Consider the following 24,246-nt stretch of genomic DNA (forward strand, 5'->3'; position numbering starts at 1 on the left):
TGGTGTTTTGGATATTTTTTCCTCTAACCTATCTTCATCATTATTGTCATCATTTGCCTCTAAAAATGTATAACCTGTGGACTCCACGCTTGGCTAACATCATTATGACGGCCTGTTAGTGTACTCAAGCGAAAAATGATTTGGCATCATGATGGAGTGTTGAACATTTTGATGTTGTATACTGTCCTGCCTGATCTGCCCTGTGCTGATTTATATTAGGGGTGGGCGTATAGATCTAAATATTAATAGTATTGATATCAAGATGAGTATTGGTATCAGATCGATACTAGCGTGATGAGATCGATACTGCAGTTTCTCTTATGTCAACCGGCAATTTAATTTAATTTACTTTCCTGTGCAAATGGGAGCAAACTTTTTGTTATTTTGCACTCGTGATTTCTTTTTCCTTAACAATTGTGGTGGAATAATTAATTATGACTTTTATAAAGTTAAAATGTTGCTCTATTATTGCCTAAAATCTTTGTGCTGTGTTTTACCATCATCATAATATTAGTCAACCAATTTGAGGCAAAATCACAAAGTTATTCAATGATCATTACATTTCATGTAAAAAGTATCAGTATTGGTATGGGCGAGACTAGCCCTGTATTTACTTGGTATCGGACCAATACCAAAATTCCCAGTATCGCCCACCTCTAATTTATATGTCAAGTCCCAGCATTTGTTAAAAATACAAATCTTGTGTACCTGCTGCTGTTGTTACTGGATTGCTGGAGCTGAGACAGAGCAGACATGAAATGGAGCGGGACCACTGGAAGCAACCAAGTTTACTAGAGTTGAAACCAATTAGTGCTGTTGTCGTAGTGAAGCAGAGATGGTCTAAATAAGGATCCAATTGGAGGAAGGTTAAAGAATTTTGCAGAACTATACAGACACTATAAGTTTAGTTTGGTTAGGTGAAGGGACAGGACACCGACCCTGTAGATCCAGACTGCCTTCAGATGATGTCACAAGGGCTTTTTCTTTGTGGGAAAATGTTTGGTTTCCTTTTCTATATATTTTATATGTACATACTTATCTCTATCCTTTTTTCTTCTGATGTCTCTTAAGATTTTGTTCTGCTTTTTTCATTTGGATTTGTATCAAGCACTTGTCTGTAAAGTTGGTCATTGTTCATTGTCTCTTGTTCAATTAAAAAACGAAAAAATTTTGGTTTCCTTTTTGTGATGTGAAAGTAGTGGAGGCATGTCGTCAATCTTTGTGTTCAATCAATTGTCTAGCTCAAGGTAATAGATCAACTTACCTACCTACCTACCTACTAAAAGACTGCAAAGAAATAAAACTAAAAGAGAAAGAAAACTGGTTAAACTCCCCCCTAAGGTGTAAGTCTCAACAACAGACAAGCTGTGTGTGCACTAAGAAGCAGCATCTGAATCATGTTTTCCTGCAGTCGCATTTGCTGAGCTGACTCAGTTCTCTGACTCTGAGCCTGCTGCCCTCTCTACCAGGCGTGCCATCTTCACTTATCCCCCTCCTCTCTCCAGCTCTGCCATCTCTTCCACTGTTCCCCCGTCTCTCTCGAGTCTTTCCCACCATCTTTACGAGACTCGAGAGAGCTTTGACATTCCTAAATGAAAAGGCTCTCTTTGCAGCGCTGCAACAGCTGACGATTTATGACAACGCGGCCTCGCTGGAATCTTAGCTGCTGTCAGCCGGCATAATGATGTTTTGATATAAAGATGATTGGTGGGGCTGCATGCGCTGCACTGTGCACCAGGCCTGTGTGTGTGTGTGTCTGTGTGGAGTTCTGTGTGTATGTGTGTGTGATTGGGTGATTTAAGGTGGACACTCATGCGTCGTTTACTTGTTGTTGTCTATTGTTTAGCTGTTTACTCCTTCAGTTGCTGTTTTTTTTATTGGATTCTCTTTTACGTGACATTTAGAGTCCCCTCCAACCAGACTCCCTCTGTCTCTATGTAGTTTTCCCGCCTTTTTTACCTCTGTTTTTTTCTTTCACATTTGGCTTTTTTCCATCATCCTTTTTGAATTTATTTCTCTTAATAAAGAAAAAAAATAAGTTCCTTTTCTGTCTTTTCTGTTTTATCCTCTCCCCACACCTCCCCTACACACACTCACACACCACCGTCATAGGTGACAGGCGTATAGTTTGCCATAGTTTCTATTAGAAGACCATTGCATGCTTGAGGGCCTCCACAGATTGGTTACATTTTGTACGGCGGGGCATTAGCGGGCCCCGTCGAAGGGCCCCATCATCATCAGTGTGTCTGCCATCTTCCGCGGGTGATCTATGATTCGCCCATCAGACGTACATAAATCAGAGCGCTAAAAGGATTTCCACTCTACCCACCACAACCCCCCTCCTGTTAAATTTATGCTGCCGTAAAAGAAAGGAAAATTAGTCATTGAGGAGCCCCCCTCCTTTTCTTCCTCTATCTCTTCCCCCCTCTTCTCATGTGATGTGTAGCAGTAAAAAAAAGGCCGAGGACAGACAGAACATTCGCATGTGGCTCCCATCATCTTCTCCTTCCTGCTTCCTCCTCCCTCCTCTTCTCTAATATCATCATTATCAGAATCGTAAAGCGAAAAATAACAGGCAGGAGGAGAAAGGAGAGGTGAGGAGAGAGGGTTTTTGAGAGGGGTGAGTGTGTTCCCTCCAACCTCTAATCCTTCTCTTCCTCTCACCAATCAGCTCTTCAGATTAACACGAGAGGAGTTAATAATTAGCCCACACTTTCTTAGTGGGACTGCTCATAGATGTTTTAACGTATGCGTGCTCACAAACTTATGTTTTACGTTTTTTTGTGCAGTTTGCAGCTTTCATGCGTGCTCTGTGGCTGTGTTTGCGGCTGTTTGTGTGTCTCCACTGTTGAATGCAAATCAGTGAGTCGCCCATGCAGAACGCCTTTCAAATCCCATCGCCGCTCCGCTCTGCCCTTCCACTCCCAGAATGCAGTGCAGCAAGGCAGACAGGTAAGGAGTGCGGGCAGTGCGTTGTCGTGGGTGACTGGTTATGTTATTGGCCCACAATCTACTCATTAACTTCCTGCTTTCCTCTCTGTCTATCACCACGGCGTCTCGATCAGAGGCTTTTCTGTCACTGTGAATCTGTGTGTGTGTGTGTGTGTGTGTGTGTGTGTGTGTGTGTGTGTGTGTGTGTGTGTGTGTGTGTGCGTGTGTGTGTGTGTGTGTGTGAATGAGGGTGTGACTGTCCATCAGTGGTTTCTCTGTGACTCTAAAGCTTCCTCTGTTTCTCTTGTCTCTTTGTCTGCACAGTATTCCAAGTCAGCCCCTTTTTTGCTGGTGTCAGACAAAAACAAACACTGACTCTTTTACAACTTTTAAAGCACATTTACAAAAGTAAAAAAGGAATCCAAATTTGCCAAAAATGTAAAGACCAGTTGAAAAATTGAAATTTTGCACTGCTGGATCTTAAGAAAGACTTTGGGTAGACTTTGAAAGTGCAAAAGGAAGAAATGGGAGAAGGCCAAAAAAACTAACTAAGCAATTTATTGGGAATGATTAGGCTGATAAAGACTGTTCACCAGGGAATTAAAACTTTAATACCACAGCCTTTAAAAGACAAAATCTGTGCAAAAATATGGATCCAATAGGATAGAATAGAATAGAACTTTATTGTCATTGTAACAAGTACAACAAAATTGAAGTCACAGCAGCAACCGAGAAAACAAAAGTAAGAAAGTGTATAGAAAGTGCAAAAAGGTCCATAAGAAAATAGATGATGACAGCTTGTCCATCATTCTCCAGTTCAGCCAGCCTCCACCTCCACAGGGTCCAGGACTGAGCTTCTTCAGTCATGCTCCATCTCTGTCTCCTGGTGAAGCTCTTCCAATGTGGCGTTGGTGTCTGATGTTAGCTCCATGAGCCATGTCTGTGAATAGCATGATGCTACTCTACCTTCTGGTATTCCCTCTGTTGCTGGGTTAGCACAGCTAGCTCGTTCATCTTATTGGAGATAGATCTTACGTTCCCAATAACGATGGATGGAAGGACAGGTCCATGTCGTCACTTCTTAGCTCACACCTGAGAACCAGCACGTCGTCCTCACCTCCTTCTCCTCACCTTGTGGGGAGACATCAGGCCTTACATCAGTTAGCAATGACATGCTACTGGCTGCTGAGTTCACATTTAAACAAAGCAGCCATGGATACATGTAGGATCTCCAGACAAACACAGGAGAAAAAGTAGCATAAATATCGCTGAAGCCACAAAAAGTTTGGTGTCCATGACCAACAAATAAGTCATACAAAGTAATGATCCACTCCAAATAGAAAGATTACAAAAAAGAGACTAAAAATATATATATATATTGTTTTCAATGTCATTTTCTGTCAGGTGTCCACTCTGTCATGACCTTCTGATGGCAAAGGCAAAAAAGCTTCCTCCCTGTGAACATGGTCAGGTTGTTGAGCTGTGTAAGCGTGGCCTCTCGCAACGCACCATCACTTTGAATTTCTTCGAAGATCCCGAGGGCTATGGAATAAAATGTCAAGTGGTAGACTCGAAAAAATTTCACTGGCGCTGAGCAGGAGGATCCGATTGGCTGTCCTTCAAAAAAAGGGATGTTCGTCTACTCATTAACTGGCGTCGACTACAGCCCAATAATCATTAGACAACATCTGTGAGAGAAAGGCTTTGAGAACAAAAATCATCTTCACAGGCCTCCTTTCTTTCAACACCATAAAATTGCCTATTTTGGACTTTGCATCAAACTGAAGAGGAAGAAAGTTTAACTCTGGTGAGAAAAAATGTAACCTTGATGGTCCCGATGGTTTGCAACATGACAATTCTGCAGTTCACGATGCCCAGAAGAATAAGCTCACTCCTTGGGACCTTCCTGTGTGTCCCCCCTGATCTAAATCCAGTTAATAACATTTTGGGGATAGATGGAGTGGAAAGCTTAGAAAAATGGGGATCAGTTTCAGACAATGGATGCCTTTCAGGAAGCCAATCTTCACCACTTGGAGCATTGATCCCACTAAACTCCAGGAAAGTATGCTTAAATGAATTTCTGAAGTGATCAGCAAGAACGGTGTAACACCTTTTTACTAAGTGCTTTTTTGAAATATTTATTGCCATTTTAGGGGGTTTTAAGTTTTTTTTAAAGCTGTGGTGTAAAACTTTTTTTAACCTCTTTAAGATCAAACAGTGCAAAAATGAATTCTTTTAACTGGTCTCAAAACGTTGATCAAGTGTGTCTGACCAAGATAAATGATGGTATTGCAGGCTTATGCTACTATCTTGCTATTAGATGTGTTTGTGTTTCTTACAAACTGATGATGGAAATATGAATGGATAAAAAATACAGCAACTTTCAAGAAAAAACAAGGAGTGATTACAACTCACATGAAGTGAAACAGAAAGAAATGTGTAACTCTATATAAGAGTCACTCGTCCTCAATGCTGCCACATTCGTCCCTTTGCTGCCAAGATAAATAAAGTGGATACAGTTCTACAAATGGGCAGATAATGGGTGAATAATAGGAAGTGATACACCTTCTTAAGTGACATTTTCATGCCATCAATAATCTTCTCCATATCATTTTGAGTAATCAATGGTAATTTAGAGTGGCAAGGTGTCTTGTTGTGTTCACACAGCTCAGGATGACAGTTTGTCCTCACTCATATAAGTCCTCACTGCATAAGAAGGCTGTCCACTTAGAAAGCCATTAAATAAATCAATAAACTTTCAAATCTTATGACGCACCTCTGGAGTCTGGCTGAAGTTTGCCAAAGGAATGTAACCCTGTCATTCAGAAAATATTTAGAGTTTATTGATTTATCTGTTTACTCTTACCATCTAAAAATTGCAGCTTACTTTTCTCATGTTGAATGCTCAAACAATCTGAGTCATACTTCACAGTAAAATGCTTTCTGTGACCCACGTTGGTTTTATTTCTATTCTTCTAATCTTGATACTTTAGAAGTTGAGGTGTCAGGAAACCTTATCATGCTTGCTCGTTGTAAATTTGTATTTTGCCAGTTCAAAAAATTACAGTGTAGGGTTTGGGCCATGGTAAAAATAAATAAATTTTAAAAAGTATAGGCAATAAGATGTAATGTTACGAGAAAAAGGTTGCTGTGTTAAGATAAAGTAATAACGTTGCAACTCCATTCTGTTAATATTATAACTTTATTCCCCCAACACCAGATGTTATTCCATAATACGACTTTAATCTCAAAACTCTACAACTTTATCCTCACTACACGGCAACATAAATCTCAGTCTTGAAATCTTATTTATATATTTATTTTCTCTGTGGCCCTAATCCTCCATAATAAGAAATAAAATCTAAGTTTCAAAAAAAGTAGTTTACATATACAACAGTAAGACTAACTCAGGTCATTCTGTTGTCTTCAAAAGCTAAAATTAGTGACAGGTGAAATCAGAGATAAAGTTCAGCATAAAGTATATTTGCCTCCTCCTTATAGATAGGTATTGTCATTATCAACTTGTCGCCCTTTGTCACTGCTGTTGTGTATTTTTTTTGGTGAGTGCGAGCAGGGGAGCAGTGTTAACTTATGTCAAAGCTCTTTGAATCAAGACAAGGAGACGGAGACATGCGGAGGGGAAAGGCTTCTTCTCCACTACTTGTAGTAATCCCGTCTTTGTATGACGCTAATCATATGTAAATCCGCGTTGTAAAGTGATTTGGTTTTCCTCGTGTTTGAAATAATTACACAGGCTGCGCTTATGGAGGAAAACCTCTTCACTTTCAATTGGTACATGGCTCTCTGTGTTGTCACTGCAGTCGGGAGAACTGGCTGCTGTCTTAATCCAGCAGACCTGCTTGTTTACCAACAACAAGAGAATAATATCATTGTCATTGTCAGACACACTTAATGTTCATTTGACTCAATCAGGTTTATGAAGGTTACTTTGAAGATGTGGCTCATTGCAGAATACTGATTACCTGCTTAATACCGGCTTATTTCAGCTCCTCTCTCAGATTACTTTTCCACTTACTTTACCCCAGCTCTTTAATCGGATCCATAAATGGATATTTATCTTAGAGTATACCTCTGCATAGGATGAAATCAACCAAAACAGATATAGACTTTCCTCCTTCAAAGGGCTACAACTTCACCTGCTGGGAAGTCCAGAATAGGCACTGACTAAAATCATAAGAGGAGGGAAGAGATAAAAAAACAAGCATGTGCAGAGTTTTCTTTTTGCAAGTTAGACAGAGTGCGAAAATCTGCATTCTGTAGTTATTTCACTTCTCTTCTGACCAAAACGGATCTGCAAAGTATTTTTCTACACTTTAAATCAGAGAGGGAGAGGTACAACTCCTTTAAATGGAAAAATTTGTTATGGGTCAATACAGTAGAAAAAGTTATAAAAAATTGGAATTAAGAATACAAATACTGACCAGTTGGGGAGATATGGCTTAAAAATATAAAAAGAAAGATTAAACTCTGGATATGAACAAATTTATCCATAACAACAGATCAGACAGCAGGAAAAGGAGTGTAAATAGGAATTTAAAAAAAGTGTGGAGAGTTTATCAGAACAAGTTGACTTTTTGATTTCTATCTCTTATTCTGCTTTATGTATGTCTATACCTGCCTTACACACAAACACACACACACACACACACACACACACACACACACACACACACACACACACACAAAACATGCACTCAAACACACACAAGCACTTACAAACACAAAAGAGGAAAATACAACAAAGGAGGACAGTATAAAACAGGGGATGAGAGGGAGGGCGTATGGAGAAGGAATGCAGGGATGGTCCATGGGGTTCATGTCAGTGGTGTTAGGATGGCAGGAGCAAACATGAGGTTTACACACACACACACACACACACACATACACACACGGTCAGGGTGTGGCTTTTATTTACCTGTGAGGAAAAAGGCTTATCTGGCCCACAGCTGTGAGGCTAAAGAGAGGTCTGACCTCGCCTCCTCTCCTTTTCTTCTCCTCCTCCCTTCCTCTCACCTCTCCCCCTGCAGCTCCAGCGTGCTTAGGTGTGAGGGTTTGCTTGGTAGCACACCAAGCGCCCTAACCTGCGACCTGGAGAACATGGCACATAGAAATGATTCACAATCTTCTCTGTGTGGTGCTGTTAAAGGTTTTGTCTTTTACAACTTTGTTCAAGGAGAACAGATTTTTCTCCACAGAGCAGTGAGGAAACTACAACAAATAACGGAAATGAGTTTTAAACCACACTTTAGCAGAATAGACAAACAGTCCTCACTAAGTTTAGTTCATACATCATCAAGACAAAGCCTTGGACTGGAGATTTGATTTGATGGGATCAAAGAACTTGTAAACTGGTGTGTGAATATTATATCTGGACAGCTGTCATGGCATTTCTGAGATGTTTCATATGAGTCCTTTTTAAGTTTTACCAACTCTTGACACATAAGCTGCTCCATTGTGAAAATGGAGCACATCATTGGTTTAGACGGGCCATGAAGTCAAGCTTGGCCCACGAAATCAGCTGCTCATGAAGCCAGCTCCTATCAGCTGACAGCTCAGCTAATTACATCTATGCTAGGAGTAGCCAACCAGTCACAGACCAAGAGCCACAAAAACTACCGTGGTACAACAAAGAGCCACATCACACACATGGTCTTACAAACGCAATTCCTCTCACACATAAACCAAATGATATTAAATGAAAATCAACACATTTATAATTTTCAAAGTGATATTAATTGTGTTTGTAAGTGTGTTTAAACTTGGAGCTGTGTCAAAGACCAATTTCTGTTTTTACAACAGAAGAGACAAAGTTCTATCCATCTGTCTGTCTGCCTGTCTTTCTATCTATCTATCTATCTATCTATCTATCTATCTATCTATCTATCTATCTATCTATCTATCTATCTAGATAGATAGATAGATAGATAGATAGATAGATAGATAGATAGATAGATAGATAGATAGATAGATAGATAGATAGATAGATAGATAGACACCTATTAGCACATGAGCTCATGAGAGGAGCACATGTAGAGAAAAGAAACTGAAACTTAAGTATCCATCTCATCACCCAAGTATTGACCAATACTGATTCCAACGTTGGCATCAATATATCAATATTTTAGATTAAATGGCACACCACTATTCATAACAATACATATTTTTTTATGAATGGATCAAAGAGCCACACACGGAAAGGCAAAGAGCCACATGCGGCTCATGAGCCACAGGTTGGCCACCCCTGATCTATGCACCCAATTGGCAAATGGCAAAATGAGTGCTCTATTTAAGCTGTGTTCGCCTGCTAACTATCTTCCTGCTTCCCCTGCAAACTGCTTTACAACCCACTATCATCCTGGGTCCTCCTTTCACACCACTGTGTTTTATTTTATCAATGTCGTATGTATCGTTACTGACGCTCGCTCTGCCCTGTACCTCTAGACCAGGGGTGGGAAATTTAGTTTCACAAGGGGCCACATGACAAACCTGAACTTTTTCAAAGGGTGGCACCAAAAATAACACAAACTTAATTCTACTCAAAATTAACTTTTTCCCATTGTAAAATTCTCTTATCCATGTATTTTGATCAGCTGCCAGAAAAGTGAGAATATTCTGTAAATATTAAAAAATGTGATTCAGGTCAAATGAGAAAATATTTCTATGGAAGCAGTAAACAGTAAATACATAAAAACACAGTCGTAGGATTAGTGTTTCATTTTATGTTTAGCTCACTTTATTACAACTCTATATTAAAAAAATCAATACCTGTATGAATGTTTTACTCTTCATTTTACCTCTTCTGTGAGTTAAGTCTAGTCTGTCTTAGGAATGAACTCGCTCATTGAACTCTGGATGAATTTCTGAGGTAGTGATAGAGGATCTGTATTCATCACTTGTTGCTGTTCACGCAGGGCTCACGCGTGCAAGTCAGTCCATGTGGGAAAAAATGGAAACGTCGAGCTTTTCAGAATAAAAGCAACATAGTTGTATTGCGTAGGTGGCTTTTTTTATGTTGTTGTTCTTATTGATGATTGACCTCATGCAGGCCAGACAGGGACACCCCAAGGATCGGATGGGGCCTGTGTAAACTGTAATTTGTAATGTAATCTGCTCTGGGGGGTCTTTGTTGGTGCTCTCCCTGCCTTAGCTTTTCATAATCTCGCAGAATGGGTCAAAAAACGTACTGCATGCAAGTAAATGATTATTTAAAGAGTGGTCATGACTGGACTGTTTTTTTTTACCACACACTTCAAAGTAGCACAAACACCTGCTGCAGTTTCCCAGCACTGAAACTAATTACAGATTTATTTCAAAGAGATGAGAACAGCTGTCAAAATTCCACAGATTTAGTTGTGACAAAAAAATCATGATAAGTGTTGAAGGTGTCCGTCCACCCTCACCCTCTTCTTCTGTATCCTCTTTATTCCCTTTCTCTCCTTTCATGCTCCTCTCTCTGTCTGACTGTAGGAGCAATTGTGTGGCCGGCAGTGACAGATGTGCTGTATCGCTGCTCCTCCGCATGAAAGGAGGAAAAAAAATCATGTCTTGTCCTCCACATGTCTTCTCTCTTTTTAGAGCTACTGAGGTCTTGGCCCCATTACACTGATTTACACACACACACGCTCTCTCTTTCTGTCTCTGTGTGTCTCTCCACGTTAATAGCAGAATGCAGATGAGCACTTTTTCACAAGGAGCTGGCTGACTGCGTGCCGAATACATATGTGTGTGAGAGTGTGTGTGTGTGTGTGAACGCAAGTGTGTGTGTATGCATGAGTCCTTCTGGCCGAGGGGATGAGAGGGTAGTGACAGGGGTCTTGACATGCTAAAGAGGCAGAGTAAATGGGTTTTTCTAAAGCAGCAGAGGAAATATCACCGTTTTATACCAGGCCAATTTATGTCCCCTTATCTCTTCCTCAAACATGTCACTTTAGCTACTGCTGAATGGTAATTACCACTCTCTCAACACTCAGTCACTTTCCAACACACACACATTCACACACACACACACACACTTAAAGAAACAGTTACATGTTTAAGACAGTAAAGTACACACATGCTGTCAAGATGAAAAAGTACACTCATGCTGACAGAGCACACACTTTAGCAAACACACACACACTGAGACTTCACAGGTGTATACACAGACTCTAACCCATCTGAAGTGCATCTATGTATGTGTGTGTGCGTATTTGTGTGTTTGAGACATGCTGTGTGGTCTGCTTCATACGTTTCAGATGGCCTCGCCAATCCGTTGATCCACATAGATAGCCATATATGACACACACACACACATACACACACAAACACACACGCACGGAATAAATAGCCATTTATGCTCATCTCATTCTAATTCTGATGGCCCTCCCTACCCCATAAACTGTCTCAGGAATTGGATCGCCCTGGGCAGATTATGATTACGGTTATCAAAAAATCACATCACAGATTGCCCCTGTGCTCTCTCTTCCTCTGTTTTTCTCTCTTTCTCTCTCTTTCTTTCTCTCTGTAGCTCTGTTTTTTGGGTGTTTGTGCTCCAGCAGCAACCTTTGGTGCCTCTAAAGTCAAGTGCTGACTGGCAAAAAACACACAGCACTAGATTTTACCCTTAACTTTTGTACATCAACCTGTAAAGACTGACAGTCATCTCTTTAAGCAAAGTCCCTGTTCACCTTAAATGTTGTCTTCACACACTACATGTAAAGGAAATCCCACAGGGGGAAAACATCTGTGCTTGGAAGATTAAAGGTAAAGCCTCGATCTACATAAACAGAACTCCTCATTAAAGCATCTTCTCCTGTTCCCCCTCACTTTTCACACAACAGATGAATTATTGTCTTCATTAACAGCAGGCCAAGCCAAGTTAACACCGAACAGGTGATCCTGCCTGCATAAATAATACCTTAATGGAGTTCTGTACGCTGATTAGCAAGTATTCAAGCAGAACTCACCTGCCACTGGCACACACCGGCAGCCATGTTGGCCATGTGTTAAACATGTTCACTTGTTTTGTTCTGCTTGGGCGCTTCATAGAGTTTGAATGGATGAAGCAGCCTTCATATACAATCAATAATTAGGAGTGGTGACGAATGACAGTATTCCAGCAGTATTAACTTCTGACTTCCTGTCATGTGGGCATTCTTTTTCAGGTAGTCTTTTTTTTCTTTAAAAAAAGTAATGTTGCTCACTTTGTGTTTGTAATTATGTGGAATGTTAGACCTAACCCCCAATTCACACATACTGCTTGCACACCCTGGTTTGTTAGAGCCACGCACTAAGTCTTCGCTCATGGCTGCTACACCTGAGTACGTTCCAATCCCTGCAGAGCAGATCGTACCAAACAGGAACACAGACACCTGAACTAACAGAGTATCCAGTCGATTTCTGAATAAAGCACAATGTCCCGGCCCCTGATTGTAAATATCATCATTGTATATCAAAACTTTGTCACTAACCTAACATAATGACCCCGTCCAGAGGCCCAAAGTTACCGAATGAACCCAGAATGAACTGCAAATCAACAGCTGAAAGGTAAAGGACTTGTTGTTTACATGTTGCTTCTTCTTTATACGTGGCTGCTCTAGAGACTGATCCAGTGTGAATGGGCACGCCCCGTCTGATGGAGATAAATAGTGGCGCCGGCGACTGTGGCATATGGGTTACGCATGAGTTGGGGGTAAGAGCATTAAACAAAAAAATGTAAACACTGCTAGGAGTGTAAAGGTGAGTTCACCTACTCATAAACAATCAAATCTAAGGTAGAATTTCAGAGGTCATATTTGTTGACTGCAAATTTTGACAAAACAACACATATGGTTGTTTTTAGGGATGCACGATATTGGATTTTTGCCGATATCCGATATGCCGATTTATCGAAACCCCTTTTGGCCGATACCGATACCGATAATCACAAGTTTGTTTGTTTTTTTCACTGTAAAGAAAGCTAAGTCTATCCTGTACTGGAATTTATATGTTACTCTTATTGTGACGGTCTTATTTGTTTAAGAAACACACATAAAACAAGACAAAAAACATTTGATTTTACCATGAATAAGAAACGTATTATTTTTTCAAACTCAAGACATTCAGTATTGAAATACAGAAAAATAATTTCTTTAGATCACATGAACTTTAAATGTACAATGCATTTTCAAACATAACCAAGTTGCATTTGATTATTTTAGAGCTACTGTAACAACCTGGTGACAGACACAGAGCTCTGCAGTGCAAATAAATGAAGTGCTACATTTTATTTAAGGAGCTTATTTTTCAGATGGAGAATAATAATAATCCTAACTGAATAGCACCTTATCGGCTGTGCATATCGGCAGAAATTTTTATATCTGCCGATATGTTCTTAAGCTTTTATCAGCCGATACCGATATTGTGCCGATATCGTGCATCCCTAGTTGTTTTCCCTGGAGGGGACACTAAAATCAAGCATTGCATCTGTTAAATGTTCAAACAGCATATGAGTGTTGTGCATCTAGTCACATCATTTAGCAAAGGATACCCACTTTCCACAGCACATCCATCAAATACACAGTTTTATTACTTTATATAAACTAACCACATTATTAATCATTCAGGTTACAACATTTCAATCATGGATATAGTTGCTTGTTAAACAAGTGAACCAGCTCCATTGAGCAGGGGATCGAAAGAAAATGTTTCGGTCAGGTACAAGAATGCAACAGATTATATTTGGCAGTATGGCTCTGTTCTGACAGCTCCCTGTCCTTCCATGCACCTATGTGGAATGCCAAAGCCTGAGGTGGGGAGAGCACACCTCTCCTTGCTATCATGAGCATACATAAAAAGCCAAGGAAGGAAGAGGACCAGCAAAGACCCTCTAGAGGTACACAAAAGAGTGAGCATTTGTGACAGTACATATGACTCTGATAAAATTAGACACTGTGTAACAGGCAGGCTGAAAACCTTTGGACTAGAAATATAAGGTGATGAGAACAAACTTGTTTCAAAACAGGTAGAAACCTCGAGCAGAACCAGACTCATAGGTGGACAGCCATCTGCTGCGACAGGATGGGAGGTAAAAAAGATTCTTCCCCAAAAGGCAAATAACGAGCATTTGACGTCACTTGTGAAATTGATAGTGGATCCATTTCCATAATTAATTTCTAAAACTAATGACGTGTGTAATATCTTTAATATGTCTGTCTTAATCCACAGCAGCCTGCGCTCCTCACTTTGAGCAAGTACCTCATGGATATTTTAGCTTGTCTTCATGTGTGTCAGTGTGTATTTGTGTCTGTGTGTTTGGAGCCGTCTCTGCATAAGAATGCCTGAGTGTGTGTTGAACAGAATCTGTAACTCTGTGTGTGTAACCGTGGCCCCTGGTAGTGTGTGCCCCGCCTGACCTTGAGAACAGAGCGCCAGCTTGTCAGTCTGAGAGCTAACGCTAATGCTAATGCAGAGAGAATAGCTGTGTAAAGTGCAGTTCTCTCATCCTCTGTGGTTTGAAGTCTTTCACTTACTGCGAGGAGGAGCTGTCCAGTGTCTCTTTTTGTTTCATTCAATATCTTCCTCTCTTTTCTCTTCATTCTCCCTCTTCCTCAAACTTTGTTGAACGTCTCTTCCCTCCCTCTTTCTCTCCCTCTTGCTCTCTGTCTTCTTCAGCTTCAATCCATGTCTCTGTCTAATCTCTCTTTTGTCTTTCTGTCTGTTTCTCTCTTTGTTTCCTTGCTCCGTCCTCTTCTGACCCTGCTGAGTCTCCTCTATTTCTTTTTTGTATACTTTCACACCAAACTGTCCGTGAACGGTCTGAATGAATATAAGAATTTTGCTGTCAGTAAATGTCTGTTTTTGTCCTCACACGCAAGGAAAATGTCTTAAACTTCCCTCTGAGATTATCCTTCTTTTGTCTCTTCTTTCACAAACTGAGCCTCTCTTTTGCATCTCCCTCCTGTAATTCCAGACCTTCCTATTTAATGTCCTAATAATTAAGAGCCAGTAATGGAGGATGTGTTCGAAAATTTATCACAATTCCATCTTTCTCCTTGGCTTCCTTCTGTCTGTATTTGTCTCCATCACTGTGCGTCTCTTGTTACTGAAGCTGTAATTGCTCTTTTCTTCTTTGTGTTATTGCTTCTGGTTTTTCACTCTGTTTGACACCAAGAACTGTAGGATTAAACCACAGCTGTATGACCATAGAGTCGTGCAGTGTGAGACAGAGAGACACGCTGTAATAGAATATCAGCGAGAAAAAAAAGACAGAAGATGCCATATTGTGAACGGGTACGCCGAGCAATCCTGTTAGAGACGACGTCTGTATCCTCATTCTGTTTGATTGTATTTTCAGAGCAGCTAGAGTTCCTTTTCACTGAGAAACTCAAAATTTAATTTGGGCCCATTGTTTAGTCTGCAAGTCAAATCCACAATCCGTAATAGTATGAAATGTGCTAAAGCCATGATCCGTGATTGTGCGAGCCCGGCAAATTATCTGCTCTGACCTGGCTCTGTTTTGTAAGGCCTGAACTCCATTTAGAGAAATAAAAAGGAGACTTGCGGCGCCTGTGTGCATCATTAAATGCAGCTATTATGGTGAGATAATACTATTGGCGCTCATGTGGCGTCTGCATATTGTGCGTTGCTGTGAGCTTGTAAGTCAGGCTCAGGAAAGTGCTGATAACTTTGGCCTGACATTGAAAAGAATCTGGATAAAAGTCATGAAAGTGCCTGCTGCTTTTTGATACCCCATTGAATCAGATATCAATAATTAATTTGAATTATTGTTGTTTTCCAAAGGCGATTTAGAGAATTTCTGCTGTGAGTGATAGCGTTACGTGAAAAGTGGTGAGAAGTACAGGAGGGAGAGGGTGTGGTGTGCACTGAAAGCTGTGATATCGCTGTTTAAAGGCACCTGTTTGTGGATCAGGAAAACTGTTACACAACCAACACTTCCCATAAAAACAAGGAGTGTGTCCGATCACTCAGTTTAGTCGTATTGTAGCTCATGAGTAGCTTTCCTGGGGAGAAGAGTAGAGCGTTCCCTGCTTTTGGAAGTACCTCATTTGATCTTTGAATCTTTTGATTTATTTTCTCTGGTGCTTGTGTGTGATGATTAAACTTCCAGAGTGGCCATTGTGGCACCATTTTGATGTTATCTTTGTCTGTGACTGTGTGTATAGTAGTGTCTGTGAGTGTGTTCTGCGTGTGTGTGTGTGTTTCTTGACGTGATGATAGTGGACAAAGTGCTGGGAGCTTGAGCTGTCAACCTGTCACACACTGACAGATATGCTGCTCGTACACCGTCCAGGCAACGCCACATGGATGCACACAATGCTTGTGTCTGTGTGTGTGTAAGTGTGTGTGTGTATGTGTTGGTCATATGCAGTCCAGGCATCGCCAGAATACCCAGGCACGTACTTAATACCCAAACTCCTGCGTGTGTGTGTGTGTGTCAGAGAAAGAAACCACAGTGACAGCCTTTGATATATCCTAATACAATATTTTCCTCCATTTCTTCCCTTTACGTGACCTGATCATGAACTATGACAAGAGAGAAGAGTGAAAGAGAAGGAGAGGGACAGGGAAAGAAGTTAAAGGTGCTGATGAAATATTTAAGAAATAGACTTCTTAGTCTGGAGACAACTTGACTGTCAGTAGGATGTAGCAAAAATGAGTTAAATCAGATTTTTGTTAATATTTTCATTCAGATTTTTGGAGATGTGTGTATCATTTTGTGACATGTCAGTGACACTATGGATGAAGCAAACCCATCCAGAAATACAACACAAACACACTAACACACAACCCCAATCACATGTGTGACCAGTAGGCTGACAACACGCTGTTTTCCCTTTGGCTGAACCCTCAGAGCTGAGAATTCTGGGTAGAGCCAGGATTACGAACTATGCGTGTGTGTGTGTGTGTGTGTGTGTGAGCGTGTGTGTGTGTCTGTCTGTTTTATGTTTCTGCTTGCATACACTTATCGTCATCATCATTTGTTTCTGAATTCGAACATCTTGCAGAAGAATGTCCACGTGTCTTCATACAGGACCTGGTGATCATACATGTGTGGAGCATGTGAGTGTTTCTGTATGAATTTCTAAATACTTGTGTGTGCATGTGGGTGTGTGTGTGTGTGTGTGTGTGTGTGTGTGTGTGTGTGTGTGTGTGTGTGTGTGTGTGTGTGTGTGTGTGTGTGTGTGTGTGTGTGTGTGTGTGTGTTCTGGCAGAACAGATGGCATCGGGCTGAGAGACCCAGTGTGAGGTGAGACATCTCCCACTGAACTCTTGCACACACACACATTTGCAAAGATCCATCATTAATATCATTATCATAATACTCTCAGTGTGCTGCAGCCTGTCTGTCACAAATATGATCACTGCTATCATTCTCACTGTTACACTGTAATTATTTAACCGCCTTTGTGTAAGGAATCATCCAGGCCATCATTTGTACCTGCCAGGGCTTTGTAAAAATAATTTGTTATCATTATTCACAATTGGTCTTTGGTTTAATTAATCCTCGATGCCTCCTTCATTACGGTTTGTATTTAAACAGTTGAAGGTGATTTCAGTTCAGCCCTGTGTACAAAAGTAATGAACATTTCACTTTGAAAAGTTTGAAAGCAGTTTATCAATTATTACAGCTTCTTTAAAGGTAGGGTCTACAGGAACTTTCTTTACTTGTTGATGGCTCAGTGCCAGCGGCAGCCCACACCACAGCCTCGGATCGTGACTATGTGAACACTGTCACTAGCCCAGCAACCACCTGCAGATTTGCATTTCTATGTAGAAAAGACTCGACGGCCGTGCACCTGACTTGGCATGTTAGCACAAGCTAACCATAGGTATTTGACACATACCTGCTCAGTAGAAAGCCAACTCACGTCGCTCTTCGTACTGAGCTGCTCTCTAAGTTCCCAAAAGCGGGTGACAGTCAAGCCAAGCTTCACCATAGTTTAGTAAAAAGCTGTATCTGTTTGGTGTTTCATTTAATTTTGGTTGCTTTTCTTGCTCCATGCTACATTCACTATCATAGCTCCTCAGGATAGCTTCTTCCACTCGTTAATCAACATGCAAAGTTACTTGCGCACTGGACACGCTGTGATTGGCTGATGTAACCATGCTTCTTTCTGCCCAGAAACATCCTGATACAACCAAAACATCAACATACAGGCTGAGGAAAGGGTTCAAGACAGACACAGACACTGACACACATGTATAGAGGCCCAGAGGTGACAAATAAGCAGGAATATTCCTGTAAAAGTTGACTTCCACATTGGTTTCATTTTTTCTAAACTGGATTTTGGCCCTTGGGTTACGCCCATGCTCAACTGGTAGCACTGAAGCTCGTGGCCCAAACCATTGGAGATTTCTGTAGAAATCTGGACATCTAAAACATACAGAGAATACAGAGGAGGCACATAATATGAGGGGAGAGATCTGGAGCAAGATGGTGGAAGCTTATAGAGAGGAAGCTGAATGAAATAATAAGAGTGAGTGAACTTGCATTCCAGTTTTATGCCCCCAAAATCTGGAACAGTCTTCCAGAAGATGTGAGACAGGCTTCAACACTGACAATGTTTAAATCCCGGCTGAAAACAGTTCCGTTAAGCATAGCATACAACAACTGAAAGTATTTTATCTGCACTCTCCTCTTTTAATTAATCATTTTTAGTGTTTTATGATATGATTTTATGCAATGATTTTAATTTTACCTATTGTGATTTTATTTTAGCTGTAAAGCGCTTCGAATTGCCTTGTGTATGAATTGTGCTCTACAAATAAACTTGCCTTGCTTTGCCTTGCCACTGTTGTTTGCCTTACAGAGACGTGACTGCATCAAGATAGCCCTGACCTCGAGGTTACGTTTGCTCTGCTTGGTGAGGTTGGACTTGACAGCACTAGTAGGACCTAACCAGGATTCACTAACATTTCAAGTTACGAACACGTATCAGAGCACCGGGCTGTGAGTAGCTCTAAATATACCTGGCTACAGTAGAGTTCAAACTAGGTTTACAAAATTTGCTTGTTGAAACATTTTAAACAATAGTGCTATGTAACTGTTGATATATACATTACATCAGCGCTTTGTAGCCTGTAAAAAGTTGTCCTGAACAAACACAAGTAGAGTTAAAACAATCTGCTTTCCATTTATTTGCTTCAAAACAAACGCACACCATGTGTCACATCCTCACTACAGTGGGTGTGCTCGTGGAAAACAGAGTCTTTGTGCTGGGAAAATCACTGGCTTTTCCTAAAAGTCACTACAACTTCTTTATTAAAGTAGAAAAGTAGATTTGAAAGCTTATATCTGTCAGTTTTGTCCACTTCAAGAAGTCCGGCCATGAAGCTCTGACACCCCATACACACTGCACACATGTCAGCTCCCACTCTGTGACTAACCCCTGACTGACTGTGACTAACCTAACCTATTCCTGACTGCCTGCCTTTCACACACCACAGCCCACTTTGAGAGGACTATTTGAATGTTTTTATGAGTTAGTCTGTAGCTGAAGGCTTAGACAGCAAAACACTGGCTGATCATGATTTACTCTTTGACTGGCTGACTGACTGATTATATAATTTACAAGCCTGGAAGGCTGGATGGGATGTTTTTGGGGTCACTGAGTGGCCACCTGCCTCAGCAGCAGACTGTCTGATTAACAGGGTGACTGACTGGAGAACATTCACAGATGGGTGCGTACGTTTATGAAAACAAGTGACCTAAATGTCCAAGAAAAATAAAGAGCTTATTCTTAATAAAAAAAAAAGGTATTCATGAAGCAGATATTCATTTTAAGATGCATGAAAGAGGGAGATTATCTACAGAGCAGATTTATAAACTCAAAGCTTTAGTATGATTTAAAAAATAGCTACACATTAAACAGCATCATTCATTATACCTTAATTGTGTGTGTGTGTGTGTGTGTGTGTGTGTGTGTGTGTGTGTGTGTGTGTGTGTGTGTGTGTGTGTAATGGTGTTGTTTTCCTCATTTAGCTGGCTGGAGCTCTTCTGTCTTTAAATGATCCACTCAGCTCTCACAGTTTAAATGGTAATTAAGCAGTAGTTCCGCTGTCAGCATCTCACACACACACACACACACACACACACACACACACACACACACACACACACACACACACACACACACACACACACACACACACACACACATACACACAAGCAAGCAAGCAAGCAAATGGCCCCTGCTGTTTAAATGGTAATTAAAGAGCCATTCCAGTATCAACATCTGGGCATACTTATAAAGACTGACATTAAATAACACACACTTTCTCTCTCTTACACACACGCACGTACACACAGACATCACACACACACACACACACACACACACAGACATACAAAATTACTTAAATATACAAGCTGCTTTTATTCTTCTTTACACTGTTTCCGAAATACACTGGATTTTTAGGGCCGTGTCACGGGTCATATCAACGCATACAGACAGTCACACACACACACACACATACACACACATACACACACATATGGTTGAGGGCTGCTGCACTGGTGCTTATTAGAGGGGATTACAACACTGACACGTCTTCATTAATCACAGAATCAGACAGAAGGAGACACACACACACACACACACACACACACACACACACACACACACACACACACACACACACACAGGTGTGACTCAGGTGCTTGCCAGCCCTTGGGCCTCCCATGGTAAGCCCAGCTTCTGCCTGTTCTTTCTGTCGCTCCTCTCCCTCCCCCGGCATCCATCCCTCCATTCATCCTTCTCTGCCCTCTGTACGATCTTCATCCCCGCTGCAACCCAATCATCATCATCCTTCCATCTCTTACTGCATCACTCTTCCATTCTTCTCCTTCCTACGTCATCTTTCACAGTGCTGTGCTATACAGGTCTGTCTCTTATTGAGACGGATAAATGTGTTACAGAAGTTTTGGTCTAAGGGACCTTAAGAGGTTAACTCGAAGAGGTGAGTCTAGTCAGCCTAACCCTCTCAGACACCATATGAAGGGTGGATATTGTGCTAATTTAAGGCATTTTACTCACCCTTTGGTAGTAGCTTCAAAAATCCCTGTTTTCCTCACTCTCTAGCCTGTCGGAAGCTCATTATCTGTACTTCTGTCTCTTTAAGGCTCCCGCTCCACAAGCTCCCTTCCCTCTGATTGGTCAGCCTATGAGCGGCCTGTCTGAGTGGAGCTATGGGCAGACTTTGGTGTTTAAGGTGATCCTTATAAGGTGTATCTTATCATTTTAGAAAGTCTCCTGAAGATCTTGGGCTATTTTTTGAATGGACAATCTAAAACAGTTCAGTCAGATCCAGGGATTGCTACAACATAAAATATTTAGGGGTTTGAATATCTGCACGTTTGGTATAAAATCCAGCATTGTTACTTTGTTTCGATGTTTGGCTGAGGATCTGAAGGCAGGAGAAGGAGTTTGTGTACATCCATCCATTTCTTTTCATTTATCCCAACAGTTGATCCACCATAACTGGCCCCCTTTGATGCAAAAGACTAGAGAGTCTCTGTTTCTGTGACCCTTTGACCTTAGAATACAGTAATCTTAAATTTCTCTGTGTGACTTTAAACATATTATGTAACTTTGCATGATTATTTGTAATTGAGTCTTTACTTCTAGATAAAGAACTGACTCTGATATTTCTGATGTTTCTGTTTCTTTCCTCGGTATGTGCAGAAAAAAAGGAACATCTGTGTGTATGAGTTAAAGTGTTTGTTGCCAAACGCATGGTGATGCATCATCAAAGCATTACCATGCATGTGTATCTGTGTGTCTCCCAGCCCTGTATATTCCTCTGCTGGGTGTCCTGGGAACAATAAAGATAAAGCAGATGCCGGCAGATGCCCTGTTTAAAGATTATCAGCCTTTCTCTCTGTACACTTAACACTCACCAGGGACAGAGCAACATTTAATGCAAGCCATTTACACCACACGACACATGGGGCTGGTGACACACTGAAAGACAAAGTAAAGCAAAGGAGGGAGACTGGAGCAAAGATGGAGGATGGGGAAAAAGGAGTGTATTGAGGGGTTAAATTAATGAAGGAATACAGAAGATGAAAGATGAGTGATGGACGTGATTGAATGAGAAACTAGACAAACAGAGGTACTGAGCTCATTTTTTCATCCATTGAGTTTTAAATGTCAAATTGCAAGAAACTTTTAGCCTACTCCAGTCCCTTTCTTGTATTTTGTTTGTGGGTACACTGAAAGTCTAAAGCGGAGGGGTTTAGACAACGCATTATAATAATTTGTTGTTGTTGTTGTTGTTGTTGTTGTTGTTTTAAGATCATTTTTTCAGGCATCAATCTGACTACCCTTGAAATGAGGGCTGTCATTTCTGCAAGCACACAGTGAATCATCGTTATTCCTACACAGGTTGCATGATTCGAAAAAATCCAACAGTCTGTAAAAGCTGAGATGTTACTCTTTCAGCCAAAATGTGGTTATTATGATAGTTCTACTCAGGCATTTAAGGGAATACACATGGAGCAGAGTGCAGAGCAGATTGGTTAAAGGAAGGCACTGAAAAACAGAACAGAGTTTGTCCAGAAATGCCAAAAAAAAAGATCCTCTCAGGTTATAAAACCTCCACTGAAGTTTCCACATGAGTTTCAGACCGGAGGAACGTCTAAAGGAGCAACTTCATGCAAAAAAAAGTTACTATTTTAAATATCTGGATGAATAAAGCTCTCTCTATCTAGTTTTTACTTTGTATATCTAATCTATGTAGATTGATGCTTGTGTTGTATGGTGACTTTTTAGAAAAGTGTACCAAGTCTTGTTAATACAATGTTTAAAATATGAGTTTCATGTACCATGCTGTGTTTGTTCTTCGTGTAAGCGTGTGTGTCAAGCATATAGACTGTACAAAAAATGGACGTCATCTTGCTCGACTTGAAGTGAGGTCGCCACAAAAACTGCTCTCACTGGTGACTGGCTGCAGTATAGGTCAAAAAATCTGGCTCCCCAGTCATTCCAGATGGGCTGTGGTCAAACTTTAAAAATTAATACTCCTCGTAGAAATTTTTCTTACATCTGCTTGTTGTAGTGACTGGAAGATATAATTTGGCTGCCCTGTATTCAAGTCCTCTTTTTCAGGAAAAGTTTCATTTTCATTAGTTACAGAGGCTATAAACGAGGTTTTACGTCACGCCAAAAGATGATTGACAGCTGCTGTTCTTGTGTATTTTGGGGGGGATTGTAAAATATGTTAGGAGGTAGGGTCAAGAAGAGATACGACTCTTGAAAAAAAAAAAAACATATATATATATATATATATATATATATATATATATATATATATATATATATATATATATATATATATATATATATATATATATATTTGTCACCCGGCTCCACTCAGATTCTCCCAGAATCCCTCACAGTCTTCAATGTGCAGACTCTGGCTGCACAACTGCTACCAATGGCTGTGCCTGTGACTGGGGTATTTTGGCTTCAAAACCGTACAATGGTGAATGGCGGAGCCACACTGTCCACTCTATATACAGTCTATGGCCACACACCAAGAAATATGGGACATATACAATTTGTTTTAGAATAGTGTACCAAGTCTTCTTTGTGGTGTGTTTGCATGATTTAAGGCTTGTATTGTGCGTTAACCTTTGTAAAACAATGCTCCATGTCTTCTTCATGCTATACAGCGTGCATGACCAGTGAGAAGCAGCCATCCTCAAGTGGCTTGTGTGCTAGGAGAGGCAGAGGCTGTGGAGATGCTGGAGGTTTTGGTGATGCTGTAAGAAACTTTTTTTTATTAAACAAAATAAAACACAAGGACTCCTAAACGTTAAACGTTATTTTTCATATGTTTTATATTGTTCAAATTTTAAGTTTTTCTTATAAAACTTGTTGGCTATGTTTGATTGCAGGATTCTTTCCTTCACTAAACCTCTCAAATCATATTCCATTTTTGTGTTTTTCTAATTTCATACCTTTTTACTCTTATAAGCCATGCATTGAATTTTAAATAACTCCCAGATATTAAACGTTCCAAGTATTCCAGAAAGATTGACCCAAGTATTTACTCATTTACTGACCATTTCATCATCAAATGAAGCAAAAGAGTCCAGGCAGGCATTTTGAGGCTCAGGTGTTGAAGAGTGAATCAATTCTTGTATAAAAGACTTCCATGGTAAGGTCTGATGTTTGTTAAACTTAAAAGGGCTTCAGTGTACCAGACCCATAAAGTAGGTATTTAAAGAACATCAGAGAGAATTGCAAACCAAAAGTAACCTTTAGTCCACAAGACTTCCTGGCATGTACAGTATCCCCACACATACAT

The sequence above is a fragment of the Halichoeres trimaculatus genome, unplaced genomic scaffold, assembly GCF_033239565.1.
Source record: "Halichoeres trimaculatus isolate MK-OKI-2021-1 unplaced genomic scaffold, fHalTri1.1 fHalTri1_scaffold_3, whole genome shotgun sequence".
Lineage (NCBI taxonomy): Eukaryota > Metazoa > Chordata > Actinopteri > Labriformes > Labridae > Halichoeres > Halichoeres trimaculatus.